Source organism: Marmota monax, unplaced genomic scaffold (genome assembly GCF_021218885.2).
Source record: "Marmota monax isolate L192 unplaced genomic scaffold, Marmota_monax_Labrador192_F-V1.1 WCK01_AAM20220418_F8-fsc00050, whole genome shotgun sequence".
In the NCBI taxonomy this organism is placed as follows: Eukaryota; Metazoa; Chordata; class Mammalia; order Rodentia; family Sciuridae; genus Marmota; species Marmota monax.
In genome coordinates, this window is record NW_026694552.1 from 2929235 (window position 1) to 2942751 (window position 13517).

The 13517-nt window shown below is 37.1% G+C and overlaps 1 long non-coding RNA gene across 1 annotated transcript in view; it reads right to left on the reverse strand.

Annotated features, from left to right (window-relative positions):
• Nucleotides 1–4981: 4981 nt before the first annotated feature.
• LOC124076756 (uncharacterized) overlaps nucleotides 4982–13517 on the reverse strand; it is a 36869-nt gene continuing 28333 nt past the window's right edge. Inside the window, exon 5 of the long non-coding RNA XR_006846456.2 lies at nucleotides 4982–5447. This is a non-coding gene — a long non-coding RNA (uncharacterized LOC124076756). The remainder of the gene's footprint in view (nucleotides 5448–13517) is intronic.

Sequence of the window (13517 nt, forward strand, 5' to 3'; positions counted from 1 at the left end):
TCATTGCCTTGTTTCAATTGATTTACTATTATGAATCCACTTAGGACATCCTTATTCATATATAGGTGTGCACATATGACCAATTATTTCCTGAGGGTACATTCCTAGAAGTGGAGTTGCTGGATCAAGGACTATATTCCATACAAACCTGAGTGGAAGGGGAGATGGCTCTTATTCAGCAGGACCTACTTTGCTAGCACTGGCTCATGTTCAAGGGCCTTCCTCATTTCTTACATTGCCTATAATATTTTGATTCTGAACTACTGAAGATCTTAATATTTAAAGGTTGATTCAGCTCTAAGAAATTCCTGACATTACTTAAGTTTTCAAATGATTTAGAAGGGCTTTTCAAAATGATTTTAATGGAAAATTTTAAACACATAGAAAAATTTTTTAAACACATAGAAAACAGTATAATGATTCCCCCATGTACCCATCAATCAGCTTCAGTAATTATTCACATTTTGAATAACTTGTTTCATCTATAAACCTCTGCACTTCAATGGAATATTTAAAGTCATTATGAAACATCATATCAAATCATAGAACTTATCTATAGTGTATCCATAGTTATAGCGCTTCCTTTTTTTTTTTTTTTTTTGTACTAGGGATTGAACTCAGGGGTACTCAACCACTGAACCACATCCCCAGCCCTATTTTGTATTTTATTTAGAAATAGGGTCTCACTGAGTTGCTAAGCGCCTCACCATTGCTGAGGCTGGCTTTGAACTTGCGATCCTCCTGTCTGAATCTCCCAAGCCACTAGGATTACAGGCATGCACCACCACACCTGGCTCTATAGCTCTTCATTTTATTCCACGTTTTTTAATTGGCACTTTTAAGTGGCATTGAGCACTCATTCCAATTTTTTTTTAGTTTTTATTTTTTTTAGTACTGGGGATTTAACGTGGGCACTTAACCACTGAGCTACATCCCATCCCCCCCGACTTTTTTTATTTTGAGAGAGGATCTCACTAAGTTGCTGAAGCCAGCTTTGAACTTGTGATCCTCCTGCCTCAGCCTCCCAAGCTACTGGGATTACAGGAGTGCACCTGGCTCAAATAATTTTAATTTGTACATTTGTCTCTATTCTAGGCCAGTTTGTTCAGAGGGTTATTAGTTTTCTGTGTGAATTTACTTTTGGTTTAACTAATTTTTCTATTGCTTCTTTGATTTCTTTATCATTCATTTCTACTCTTCATTATATCATCCCTTCTACCTACCTAATCAATTACATTACACATTCATTGTATTTCAGTCTTTTTTCATATAATATGAAGTATATGTACTTTGGCTTTAAATTTGCCTTTGAGTACTGCTTGGGTTGACTATATTCAACAAGCCTGGCTCAAAGATAGAATTTTTGGGCTGGGGATATAGCTCAGTTGGAAGAGTGCTTTCCTCCGATGCACAAGGCCATGAATTCAATCCCCAGCACCACATACACACACACAAAAAGATGGAATTTTCATTGTCATTCAGTTCTTCATGTTTTATTATCAATTCTCAGGGTAATTAATACCATTTCTCAAATTTACATGTCCAACCCTGACCTCGTCTATGAAATCCAAACTCGTACAACCCTTTGTTTACTTTACATCTTCAATTGGAATTAAAATAGTAGGCAACTCAAACCCAAAAGAGTAAAAAAAAAAAAAAAAAAAAAAGGATTCTGGAAAACCTGCTCCTCCTTCAATTTCCTCTCTTTTGTGGAATGGATTCATCATTCACCAGTTGTTCAATCAAATCTTGATGCTGGGGATCAAACTCAGAATACTAACTATATGCTCTACTGCTGAGCTATACCCCCATCCTCAATTGAAACATTTAAAAAAATATTTATTTTTTAATTATAGGTGGATACAAGATCTTCATTTTATTTTCATGTGGTGCTGAGGATCGAACCCAGTGCCTCATGCATGGTAGGTGAGCACTTTACCACTGAGCCACAGCCCAGCCCTCAATTGAATCTTAAGTTGGGTACTATTTCTAAACTCTCCTGAATCTCCCATGTCAGAAAGTCCCTTTGTTCTACCGGCACATTATTTCTTGCATCAATTCTCCATTTTCCATCGCCCTTTTCCACCATACTGGTACCAGCCACAATAACTTCTTGCACAGACTAGAAATAAATGGCATAGCAGGATCCACCCTCTTACATCCCAAACTTGAGGTATCACTAATCCTCCTGATCACAGGTATTAGAGCACTTTCCTACTGGCTTGAGAGAGCAGCAATAATAAAACAACTCCCACCCCCTCCCTGTTGATATATGTCAATTCCCTCATTCTTCAGTGTCCAGGGAATGATGCTGGAGAGACAGTTACCATGGTGACTTAAAAATTTTCAGGTATAATTTGTGAAGTGTAAAAATATGGGAGGTTCTAACTGCAGTAAAACAAATGAACTGGGAAAAGCTTGCCCCCAAACCAGAAATGAGCTCTCTCAACCTGGTACAGGTTGAGAACAGGAGCAATCAGAGATCAGAGCAATGCTTTTTCCTCTCAGCAGATGCAAATACTTCTCCAGCTGAAGACCAACAACAGAATTTCATCTTCTGCAAACCTGCACATCCAGAGTCCAAACCACTGTGTGTTTACTCTGGCTGAATACCACATCTTCAGGTACCCAACTACTAAAAGACTAATCCAACTTTCTTTATAATGAAACTCCGTAATCCCCTTTTTGTTTGGAGACCTTATATCCTATTTTGCTGGGATACAACCCTCAATGACTTACTGATGAAAAAGAAGATAACTACAAATTTAGTTTCAACAAGCAGGACATTTTGCTATACTGTACCAATTAAGCTATATTCCCCAGGACAGGTTTTGGGAGCCTGGCACTGGCTCAAAACTTCAAATTAATATGTTGACTCCAATATGAATATTGCACTTGGTATAATGGTTGCCAGTCAGGTTGTCTGTGGAAGGACTGGATGATTGAACAAAGAGAGGAGGAACATGACTTAAGCATTCCTCAGCCTCCGGATCCTGCCTCTACTAGTTGTGTGAACTTGGGCAAGGTAGTTAACCTCTGTGTTTCAACTTCCTCATCAGTAAAAAGGAAATAATAACAGGAAGCACCTCATAGGTTTGAGGTGAGGATTAAATGAAGGAACATATGCAAAGTCTTTAAAAGGGTACCTAGTGCATTACAAGTGCCATGCTGTGGAATGTCATCATAACTGTACCAAACACTTCTCTCCAAATACTTTGAACATCCATGTAATGGATTACCTAAACCCTCCCTCCCAGCCTCTTCACACAGAATTCATTAAAGTCACTAGCTTTAGACTACTCTCCCCAACATCATTGGGGGTGGGGAATCCCTTTATGAGCTAACCAAGTAATTCCTTTCACAGAAGGAACTGTCTTCAGTCACAAAGACAGCTGTGGAATGCTTGCTTATTTGGGGAGGGGATTAAGGCTCCATGAACCAAGGTGAGATGACCCAGGTCTAAGGGAAAGGGTAACTCAAATCTCCTGCACAAGGATAACTCAGAAACTTTGGTGGATAGGAAGCTGGAGAGCCAAGGAGATGAAGAAGCACAAAGGCCAGGCAGGCAGCTGAATGGAAGAGAAATTTAAGGGAAATTATCCCACTATATTTGTGTGTGCACAGTTTGCTAACTAGTTAATTTTTTCAACTGATTGGCCTTTGAAAAATAATTTATGGGGCTGGGAATGTGGCTCAAGCGGTAGCACGCTCGCCTGGCATGCGTGCGGCCCGGGTTCGATCCTCAGCACCACATACAAAGAAAGATGTTGTGTCCGCCAATAACTAAAAGAAATAAATATTTAAAAAATTCTCTCTCTCTCTCTCTCTCTCTCTCTCTCTCTCTCTCCATCTCTCTCTCTCCTCTCTCTAAAAAAAAGAAAAATAATTTATTTTGATATTGTTTAGTACAACACAAACTCAGTTAAAAAGAAATAGCTTTCAAGCACAAACGGGGAAAAAGTAAATGTAAAAGTCCCTCAACTCCTGGCAGTCCAGTTTGGTGTGTATGCCTCTAAATCTGCTTTTATACACAGACAGTTTAATTCTTTTTATGTGAAAGTTGGGTCATAGCTGTCACAAGGTTTGGAGATTTTCTTTCCTATTGTCTGTTGTGCTATGATGAACTTTCTCCATTGTCCCAAACCTACAGCAAGATCTTGCTACCGGCTCTTGGAGCTATCTTCTTGGTTTCCATCAAGTTTCTCTCAGAGAAAGGCAGAATACTACTAATAATCACTGCCTAGATGTCCCTATATTATCAGGCAGTCAATTCTCACCTTCATTCCTCATGACACCCCTTGGAAGACATTCCCACTATTAGTGCCTATGGGGGTCACAGACGAGGGCTCGAAAGGCCCAAAAAGCAAAGGGTGAAAGGGAGGAAAGTAAAGAAGACAGAGGCAGGACTCAGACCTCCACTGTCTCTTTAAATCTTCACAATGATATTATGAAGGAGCTGTGACCACAAATGAGGAAACTGAGGCTACCGAATTCACACAGCAAGCAGCATGCCTGCTCCTTGCTGGGATGAAGCACTGAGACTTCACCAGTCCTCTCATGTCATAAGTACATCCCTTTCTATAAAATGTTGATGAAAGAAAAAACATTTCTTTAAAAATGGAAAAATAGCTGGGCATGGTGGCCCACTCCTGTAATCCCAGCAGCTCAGAAGGCTGAGGCAGAAGAATCATGAGTTCAAAGCCAGCTCCAGCAAATTAGCGAGACCCTCTCAAAAAAGGGGGGGGGTGTGCCCCAGAGTTCAATCCCTGGTACAAAAAAAGAAAAAGAAAAATATACAGTGTTCATTGAATAGAACACTCAATATAGTAAAGATGTAAATTTCCCCCAAGGTGATCTGTACATTTAACATAATTATTATCCAAATATTACCAAGATTTATCATTAATATAGGCAAGCTTACAAAACCTATAGGAAAAGGTAAAGCAACTAGAATAGTTAAAACAACTTTTAAAGAGAAGAATAAACTGGGGGAATATCTTTATTGCAAGTTAAAATATTGGATGGATACAGTAAATTGAGACAGTAGGATCCTTGGGGAGTGACAGATACAGATCAAGGGAAATGAGTAACAGACCAGCACAAGTACACTCAACTGACTTTACAAATGGTGTAACAAACTTCAATGGAAGAAGGATAGAATTTTTTAAAAAATGGTGTTGGAATAAATGTTCATCCATAGGAAAAAAATTGAACCTCACACCATCTACGAAAATAAAATCAAGAGGCTGGGGTTGTAGCTCATTGGTAGAGCACTTGCCTAGCATATGTGAGGCACTGGGTTCGATTCTCAGCACTACAAATAAATAAATAAATAAATAAGCAGGGCTGGGGTTGTGGCTCAGTGGTAGAGAACTTACCTTGCACATGTGAGGTGCTGGCTTCAGTCCTCAGCACCACATATAAATAAATAAAGGCATTGTGTCCATCTATAACCAAAAAAAAAACAGAAATGCAAGAGAGTAAATTTCTGTTGTTAAAGAAAAAAATAAAAAAAGGTCAATCAACAACTAAAAGAAATTTCAAAAACAAATCTCTTTAATAGTTTGAAAAAAAATAAACTCAAAGTGGACTGTGGACTTAAATATAAAAATCATGAAACAATAAAAACATGAAAAATTACATATTACACTAACAAAATTAAAAGTTATTATGCTGAAAAGATCCTATTAAGAGGTTGAAAATACAAACTACAGATTGGAAGAACATATTTGCAAACTATATATACAACAAAGGATTGGTATACCGAATATATAAAGAACTCTCAAAATCCTATAGTTAAAAATAAAGATCCATTTGGAAAATAAGCAAAAGGTATGGATAGAAAAGAGAATATACAGATGACAAAGAAGAACATGAAAATATGTACATCATCATTAGCCATTAGGGAAATGCAAAGTAAAACCACACCAATGAGAATGGATAATATAAATAATGGTAATAATAAATGTTAGCAACTGAATTTTTTAATTGGTACTTGGGGATTGAACCCAGGGGTGCTTTACTTCTGAGCTATATCCCCAGTCATTTTTAAATTTTCTTTCTTTCTTTCTTTTTTTTTTTTTGGTACCAGGGATTGAACTTAAGGGAGCTTAACCACTGAGCCACACCCCAAGTCTTGTATTATATTTTTATTTAGCGACAGGTTCTGAATTGCTTAGGGCCTCGCTAAGTTGCTGAGGCTGGCTTTGAACTTGTGATCCTCCTACCTCAGCTTCCTGAGCTGCTAGGATTATGGGCATGTGCCACTGTACCCAGCCTTTTTTTTTTTTTTTTTTTTTTATTATTTTTGAGACAGGGTCTCACTAAATTGTTGAGGATCTCACCAAGTTTCCAAGTCTGGTCTCGAACTTGCCATCTCCTTGCCTCAGCCTCCTAAGTCACTGGTAATACAAGTGTGTACCACCACACCCAGCCTAGCAATGGAAATTTTTCATACATTGCTTTTAGGAATATACAATGGCAAGGCTCATTCTGATATGTGCATAACTAAACATGTACTTATCATAGAACTCCACAAGTCACTGGGCATTTATCCAAGAGAAATGATAATTTATGTTCACACAAAAACCTGTATGTAAATGTTCATGGTAACTTTACAATAGCAAAACCAGGTAATCCATAAGTCTTTCAATCACAACCCATATGGACCTCAAGAACATTATACTTAGTGAAAAAAAAAGTCAATCCCCAAAGTACAGGATTTCATTTGCATAACATTCTCAAAATTACAAAAATTTAGAGATTGAGAACAGATCAATCACTGACAAGGTGTAAAAGTAAAGCAGTATGGATATGAATATAAATGGAAAATACAAAGGAGGCAACTGAAGAGTTTTACACCTTGGCAGTGCTGATGATCACCCAACTCACTAAGTGTATACATGGGATAAAACCACAGAGAACCACTTGTACATGAACACATGTAAAAATGATGAAAACTGAATAAAGCCCACATTCTAGTTAATATTATTGTACCATTACAAATTTCCTGAATTTGAGATTATGCTAGCTATATGACATATCACTAAGAGGGAGAGCTTGGTGATAGGTACATGGGTCTCTATATACTACTTTTGCAATTTCTGTGAGTCTATAATTATTTTAAAATATTTTAAAAATATTTTTTAAAGTTGTAAATGTACACAATACCTTTATTTTTTAATTTATTTTTATGTGGTACTGAGGATCAAACCCAGTGCCTCATGCATGCTAGGCAAGCACTCTACCCCTGAGCCACAACCCCAGCCCCTTAAAATATTTTTTAAAGAAAACTATTTCAAATTCCAGAGTCGCAGAAATTTACCTTGGTACATTTCATAACCAGAATTGTTCTTACTGTGTTAATTGCTATTCATGCATATGTGAGGCAGTTTAAAAAGTCCTCCACCTTTTGATAGGTTTTGCAAATAGGTATGCTGAAGGAAAGTGCACTAATGTTTCTTTTTAAAATACTGACCTGGGCTGGAGCTGTGGCTCAGCAGTAGAGCACTCACCTAGTGTGAGCGAGGCCCTGGGTTCAATCCTCAGCACCACGTAAAAATAAAAATAAAGGTATTGTGTCCAACTACAACTAAATAAACAAAATATTTTTTAATTTATATTTTTATATTTATATTTTTAAAATAAAGTTACATGCATATGATAAAAATATTAATATTTTACATCCTAAATAGCTTTTGTTCATGTAGGAGATAGAAATATAATGTTTTAGAAATAAAAACTGAAATTGTAAAAATGTTTACTAACCCTTTAAAATAACAATAGTGACTGGGGTGTTGCTCAGTGGTAGAGCACTTGTGTGGTCTTGCATTTGATCCCAGAACCAAAAAGAAAAAAATAGAAAAATAGAAAAAATAACAATGAACCCACTACAAATTTGTGTAAATAAAATTTTATTAAAAGAACCACTTTACATTTTTTGCAAATAACTTTAATATCTGCATTAATACAAGACAGCTAGATTCTCATATTTGCTTCTGCATTTAAGGTTCTAATATGTTGTTTTGGTTGAATTTTACGAAAAAAATCCGAATTCATGGAGATACAGTTAGAAAAAGGACGAATTCCTAAACACCCTGAAAAGGTCCCAGGTGTCTCCAGGGTTACTCAGACCACACTTTGGAGAACCACTGTGGTTAGAGAGACATTAAAATATTTACAAATAAAACGTTAGCATATCTGCAGTTTGGATTAAACTCTTCCCAAACACACATACAACCTATGTCAGGGTGTACACAAATGATTCTTATTATTTGTGGTAGTGAGGCTATATAAAGTCAACTTATACAATTAATTAGCAAATAGTGAACTATTCACAGTAGAACTCCAAGGTTCAGTTCCCGTGAACCTCTGGTCTCATTCCTTTCAAATGATCAATACATGAATTAGTTTTATATGTTTCTGTTTAAAGATATCTTATTTATTATCTATATTTTTAAAGAATTGAATTTGGTGTCAACATACCTTATATATAATCAGAGATATGATAAATTATGATATAATGGTGTATTAAGAATTGTAATGCAAAAATAAAGAAAGAAAGAAAATTAAAAAAGAATTAATTATATATGATATTTCTTTACAACAAAACATGAGGCGAGAAGGGTTTAAATTTTTCCTGCTCTCAGGTAGCATGACCATAAATGACTTTAGTTTTCAGCCACACAACAGTGCTCTCCACTCTGCTTTTTAAAATCAGTCATCTCATAAACCCATTAATTTAGGTGCTTTTCCATCTATTTCACAGCTTCATCTCACACTAAAGATGGTATCTTATCTCTTCCCAGAGAAGGCTCACATATTTTATTTTAGTTGTAAATGAACACAATATCTTTACTTTATTTTATTTTTAATTTACTTTATTTTTTACGTGATGCCGGGGATTGAATCCATTGCCTTACACATGCTAGCCAAGTGCTCTACCAGTGAGCCACAACTCCGGCCCCAAGCCTCACATATTAACGGGCAAATTTCTTCTTCCTTTTTCTGGATGTACCATATTGTTGATTCATTAACATTGAACTCACAACCAAAAGTATTATAACTCATGCCTAAATGAAGCTTATCTAATACATATATTTTCTCCATAAGGCACATCACTTCTGGCAATTAGGAACACTAGACAACATATCAGTGTAATGATTAGGGGCCATTTTAAACAGTGAAATCATCAACAAAAGGCATAAAATGTGGCATTAGATAGACTATGAAAAAGATATGGCATAAGAGCTAAAACAAGAAGACAGTGTGTCATTTTATCCAAACTCAACTGAGAACATTGAGTGCTTGGCCAATCTGTGCAGGTCCACGAATGACCATGAAAGTACTTCAGGTACTGATTGTGGGGTTAAAGATAAGTTTAAGCAAGTAGGTAAACTTGCAAATATGAAATCTGTGAATAAAAAGGACCAACTACTTTAAACAACTTACAACTGCACATACCCACACGTGCGCGCGCGTGTGTGCGCGCGCGCACGCGTGTGTATGACATTTTATGGATGAACAGAAATCATTAATTATTGGTGCTAGAATATGGGGGTTCATTATTCTAGTCTAATTTTGTATATGTTTGCATTTTTTCCAAAATGAGAAAGTTTTTTAAAAGTGGTTTATTTTTCCATTGGATTACTATTCCACTTTGCCTTGATCGGGCTTTTCCTTAGGGAAGTCTGCTACTGTGAAAGGTGAAGCCAAAGTGACTTTATGGTACAGAGGGTCAACCACCACCAGCTCAAACTACCACAAGTCCTCCTTGGGGGTATGAATCCAATACATAGTCCCTGCTGAAAGTGGGACAACAACAGGCAGAGGTATGAGGTCAACAGCTCTTTTTCTTGGAAAGAATTTCTAGGTAATTATCTAAGAGGCAATGGAATTTAAATCCTATAATATTTTGAGAGCCCACTGAGCCCAGACCAGCTCACTCTGTGGAAGTATGGTTCTTAATGTGACCTTAGTAAAGATAACTTAGATTTTAGTTCAAGAGTGTAGATTCAGTCACTTTCTGGCCTGGGTTAAGTCAGTAAATCCTTGGTAAATCCAACATTTTCCAACAAATTTTCATATATTTTATATATATATATATATATATATATATATATATATATATATATATATCCTATACATACATGTAAAACATATATAAACACATACACACATACATACACATGTAACATTTATATAATTATATATGTTTGAAAGCTTGGCATTTTTAAATATCCAGAGGAGGGAAGATACTTTCTAATTTAGAAGCTAAAGTATCCTACTATCCTGGTTTCTAAGATCAGACCCTCTACCAGAGTGTGGGTCACACATGGTAACTGTCTTTTTTGCAAACTTTCTGTAAATCTAAAACTATTTCAAAATAAAATTGCATTTTAAATAAGTCTAAAAACTATTGTGCTGGAAAAGTAGGAAATAAAATCAGATAGGATGAGAACTTCATGCATCAGCTGCCTCCTCCCTCTTCTACATTTTCAATTTTCTCTTTCTCATAGCTCTTCCCCATCAGCCTGTGCACATTCCCAAGTCTCTAACATTTTTATCAAAATCTTCCCTCAGTCTTGTGACCTTCCAGCTGCCATTAGATCATTCTCTTTCCAAGCTTATTGAAGGTATAACATGCACTAACAGTCTCACTACTTCAACACCCAATCTTCGGGTTTTACATCATGTGTAAAAAAATCGCCCCAAAACTTAGGGCTTAAATAATAATTATTTAATTATATTCATGACTGTGTGAGGAATGTGGGCAAGTCTACCCTATGAGGTATCTAATGGGGTCAGTGGTATCCAGCTGATTGGCAGGTTGGTCTGGAGGGCCCCAGATGGCTTCCTTCATTCCTATGCCTGCCACCTGGTGGAGATATCTGGAAATTGGGCTTAGCTGTGTTGCTGTCTCACTCCATGTCGTCTCAGGGCTTCTTTACTTGGTCTCCTTAGCAAGGTGCTCAGATTTCTTATGTGGTTGTTCAGAGCTCCAAAAGGCCAAGGCAAAAGTTTCAAGGCTTCTTACAACCTACCCTTGGAATTTAAGCAGCATCACTTCCTTACATTTTCACAGAGCACACCAGATTTAAGAGTAGGGGACTACACAGGGGAATGGTTTCTGGAAAGGATGATTAATAAGAGCCACATGCTGTTATCTACCACCCCCATGTACTCCTCAAACCACTACAATGTGGTCACACTCCCTGCCACTCCACTGCAAATGTGAACTCTGAGGTGAAGATCTTTTAGATGCTAAATCCAATGGATGCTTTTTAGTGCTTGCTTTCCTTGCTTTTCTCTGAATTGAACTCTATTGGCCACTAACTCCTTCTTGAAACTCATCTCCCCTGGCTTCTGTATACCACATTTCCTGTTTTGACTTTCCTTTTCTGACTGCTTCTCAGTCTCTCAAAGTGACTAATTTCTTACAGTATCCCCTGCTTTACCACTGGGCTTTGTTATCAGTTCCCATTCTGTATATGTTATCCAGTTATATCACTTACACAGGTAGCTTCATATATGCTTATCTGCCAGTCATTCTTCAATATATATCACCCTCTCAGACGTCTCTTCAGCCTTCCAGATTCATATATATTCTGCTTAACTGTCTCACAGATACTTCAAACATGGCCAAAGCTGAATTCACCTTCTCCCTTAAACTTGCTTTCTTTTCTCTCCTCTATTTACCACCCATCTAGATGCTAAAAGCAGAAATTTGAAGCTAGTCCTTAACTCCTCTCTTTTATTTCCCTGCCTATACTTTGTCACTAATCCCTGACCATCCAACCCAGTAAAACACTTGTCAATTTATCTACCCTGTGCATCCCACACAGTAGGTCTGGCAGAGGACTGGGTAGTGGTCTTGGCCTGTTGTTCTGGTCTATAAACTGCAAAGAAAGTATAGTTTACTACATTAAGTTCAAATATTGCTTTTTTTTTAAAAAAAAAAAAAGCAGAGGTGATCCAGAGATACTAGGATAGGAGGTGTTTGATGAATGAAACTCCTTATGGGAGAGGCACTCAGGTTGGTGACAGTAGGATTCCACCTGTGTAGGGTGACATTATTTAAGTTCACAGCAGACCAAGTGGGAGATTACCAAGCCCCTCATACCTCCAAACGTGTCATCCTAAAATGTCATCACCTTTAGCTTACTTAATTGTAAAGACTTCCTTTATCAAGTCATATCTTCTGGATCAAACATCCAAAGCCTACATACAAATTCTTACTGCACTAGAGTGCTCCTGCCATATATGCCACAGGTTAAATAATAGTAGTGACTTGACAGGTTTTGGCTTCCAATAAAAGACCAAGTAGCTTTCATCAAGTTCATCTTCCTTCAAATATAGCAAGTATATACCCTGGACAAAATATTAAAAAAAAAAATAACTGCCTGCAAATATTGACAAGTAGGCAGAAACTGGAAGAAAATCAACACTTCAAAGATGGGATCAGATCTAGATGAGCTTCCCATTTTTAAGACTTTTAGCCACAGAGTAGGCCCCAGTCAGTGCTCTGGTGGCTGGCTGAAATTGAATCTTACTAACTTGAAAATCAGAGGACAGAGCTCAGGGTTTCCACAGAAGCTGGAAAGAGTAGGGGTAAAATCCTAGAATGGACCAAGCTTGATAGGTAGAGCCCTAAATTCTGCATATAAAATGCCTCAAAGTCTGACAAACCTCTGAATTATAAGTGTGTGGGGCCATCTTCAAACAGTCCATGTAAATTTCAAAGAACTGAATAGGTATTTCAGTTGGTGCCTACCATAAGAGAGACTGAGTATGGAGTTTGAGTTATATTAACTGTCTGCTAAAACAAAAACAAAAATCAATACTTTTCATAGGGAAAAAAATGAATTACAGATTTGCATCCTCTACAATGTTCAGGAGACAAGTCAAAATGAATGGATATATAGGAAACAGGAATATATTACCCATACTGAAGAAGAAAGGCAATCAATAAAAAGTGACCCCAAGATGACCAACATTTTCAGAATTAACAAACAAGAATTTTTAAGCAGCTATTATAACTATGCCTAAGGACATAGGGAAAATGCCCATAATAAATAGTGACTAGTTACACTGCAACCATATAAAGATGACCAGCCCATAGATATGGGCAGCTGGCTCAAGGCTTATAAGAAACGGGTCATGGCAAGCCTGGCCCCCTGATGTGCCTTAGCTCAGATTGTTATTACCTTCAGGTGGATTACTGAAACAGTCTCATAAACTATCTCCCTGCTCCTGGTTACTATTTACTATAATCTCACCTCCCACCAATACACACACGGATCCTAAACACATCTACATTGATTTTAGAATTACCTTTTACAACAGTTTTTATCAAGACTTCAATGATATCAAGTAACAGAAATGCTACTTAAACTTGGGCAAAAGAGGGAATCTATTAGAAGCCTCACATAATCATAGGGGCATATGGGCATCAAAGACAAGTAAGACTAGGAACTTGAACACGAATCTTATAATCATGCATGTACATAGGGTAATAA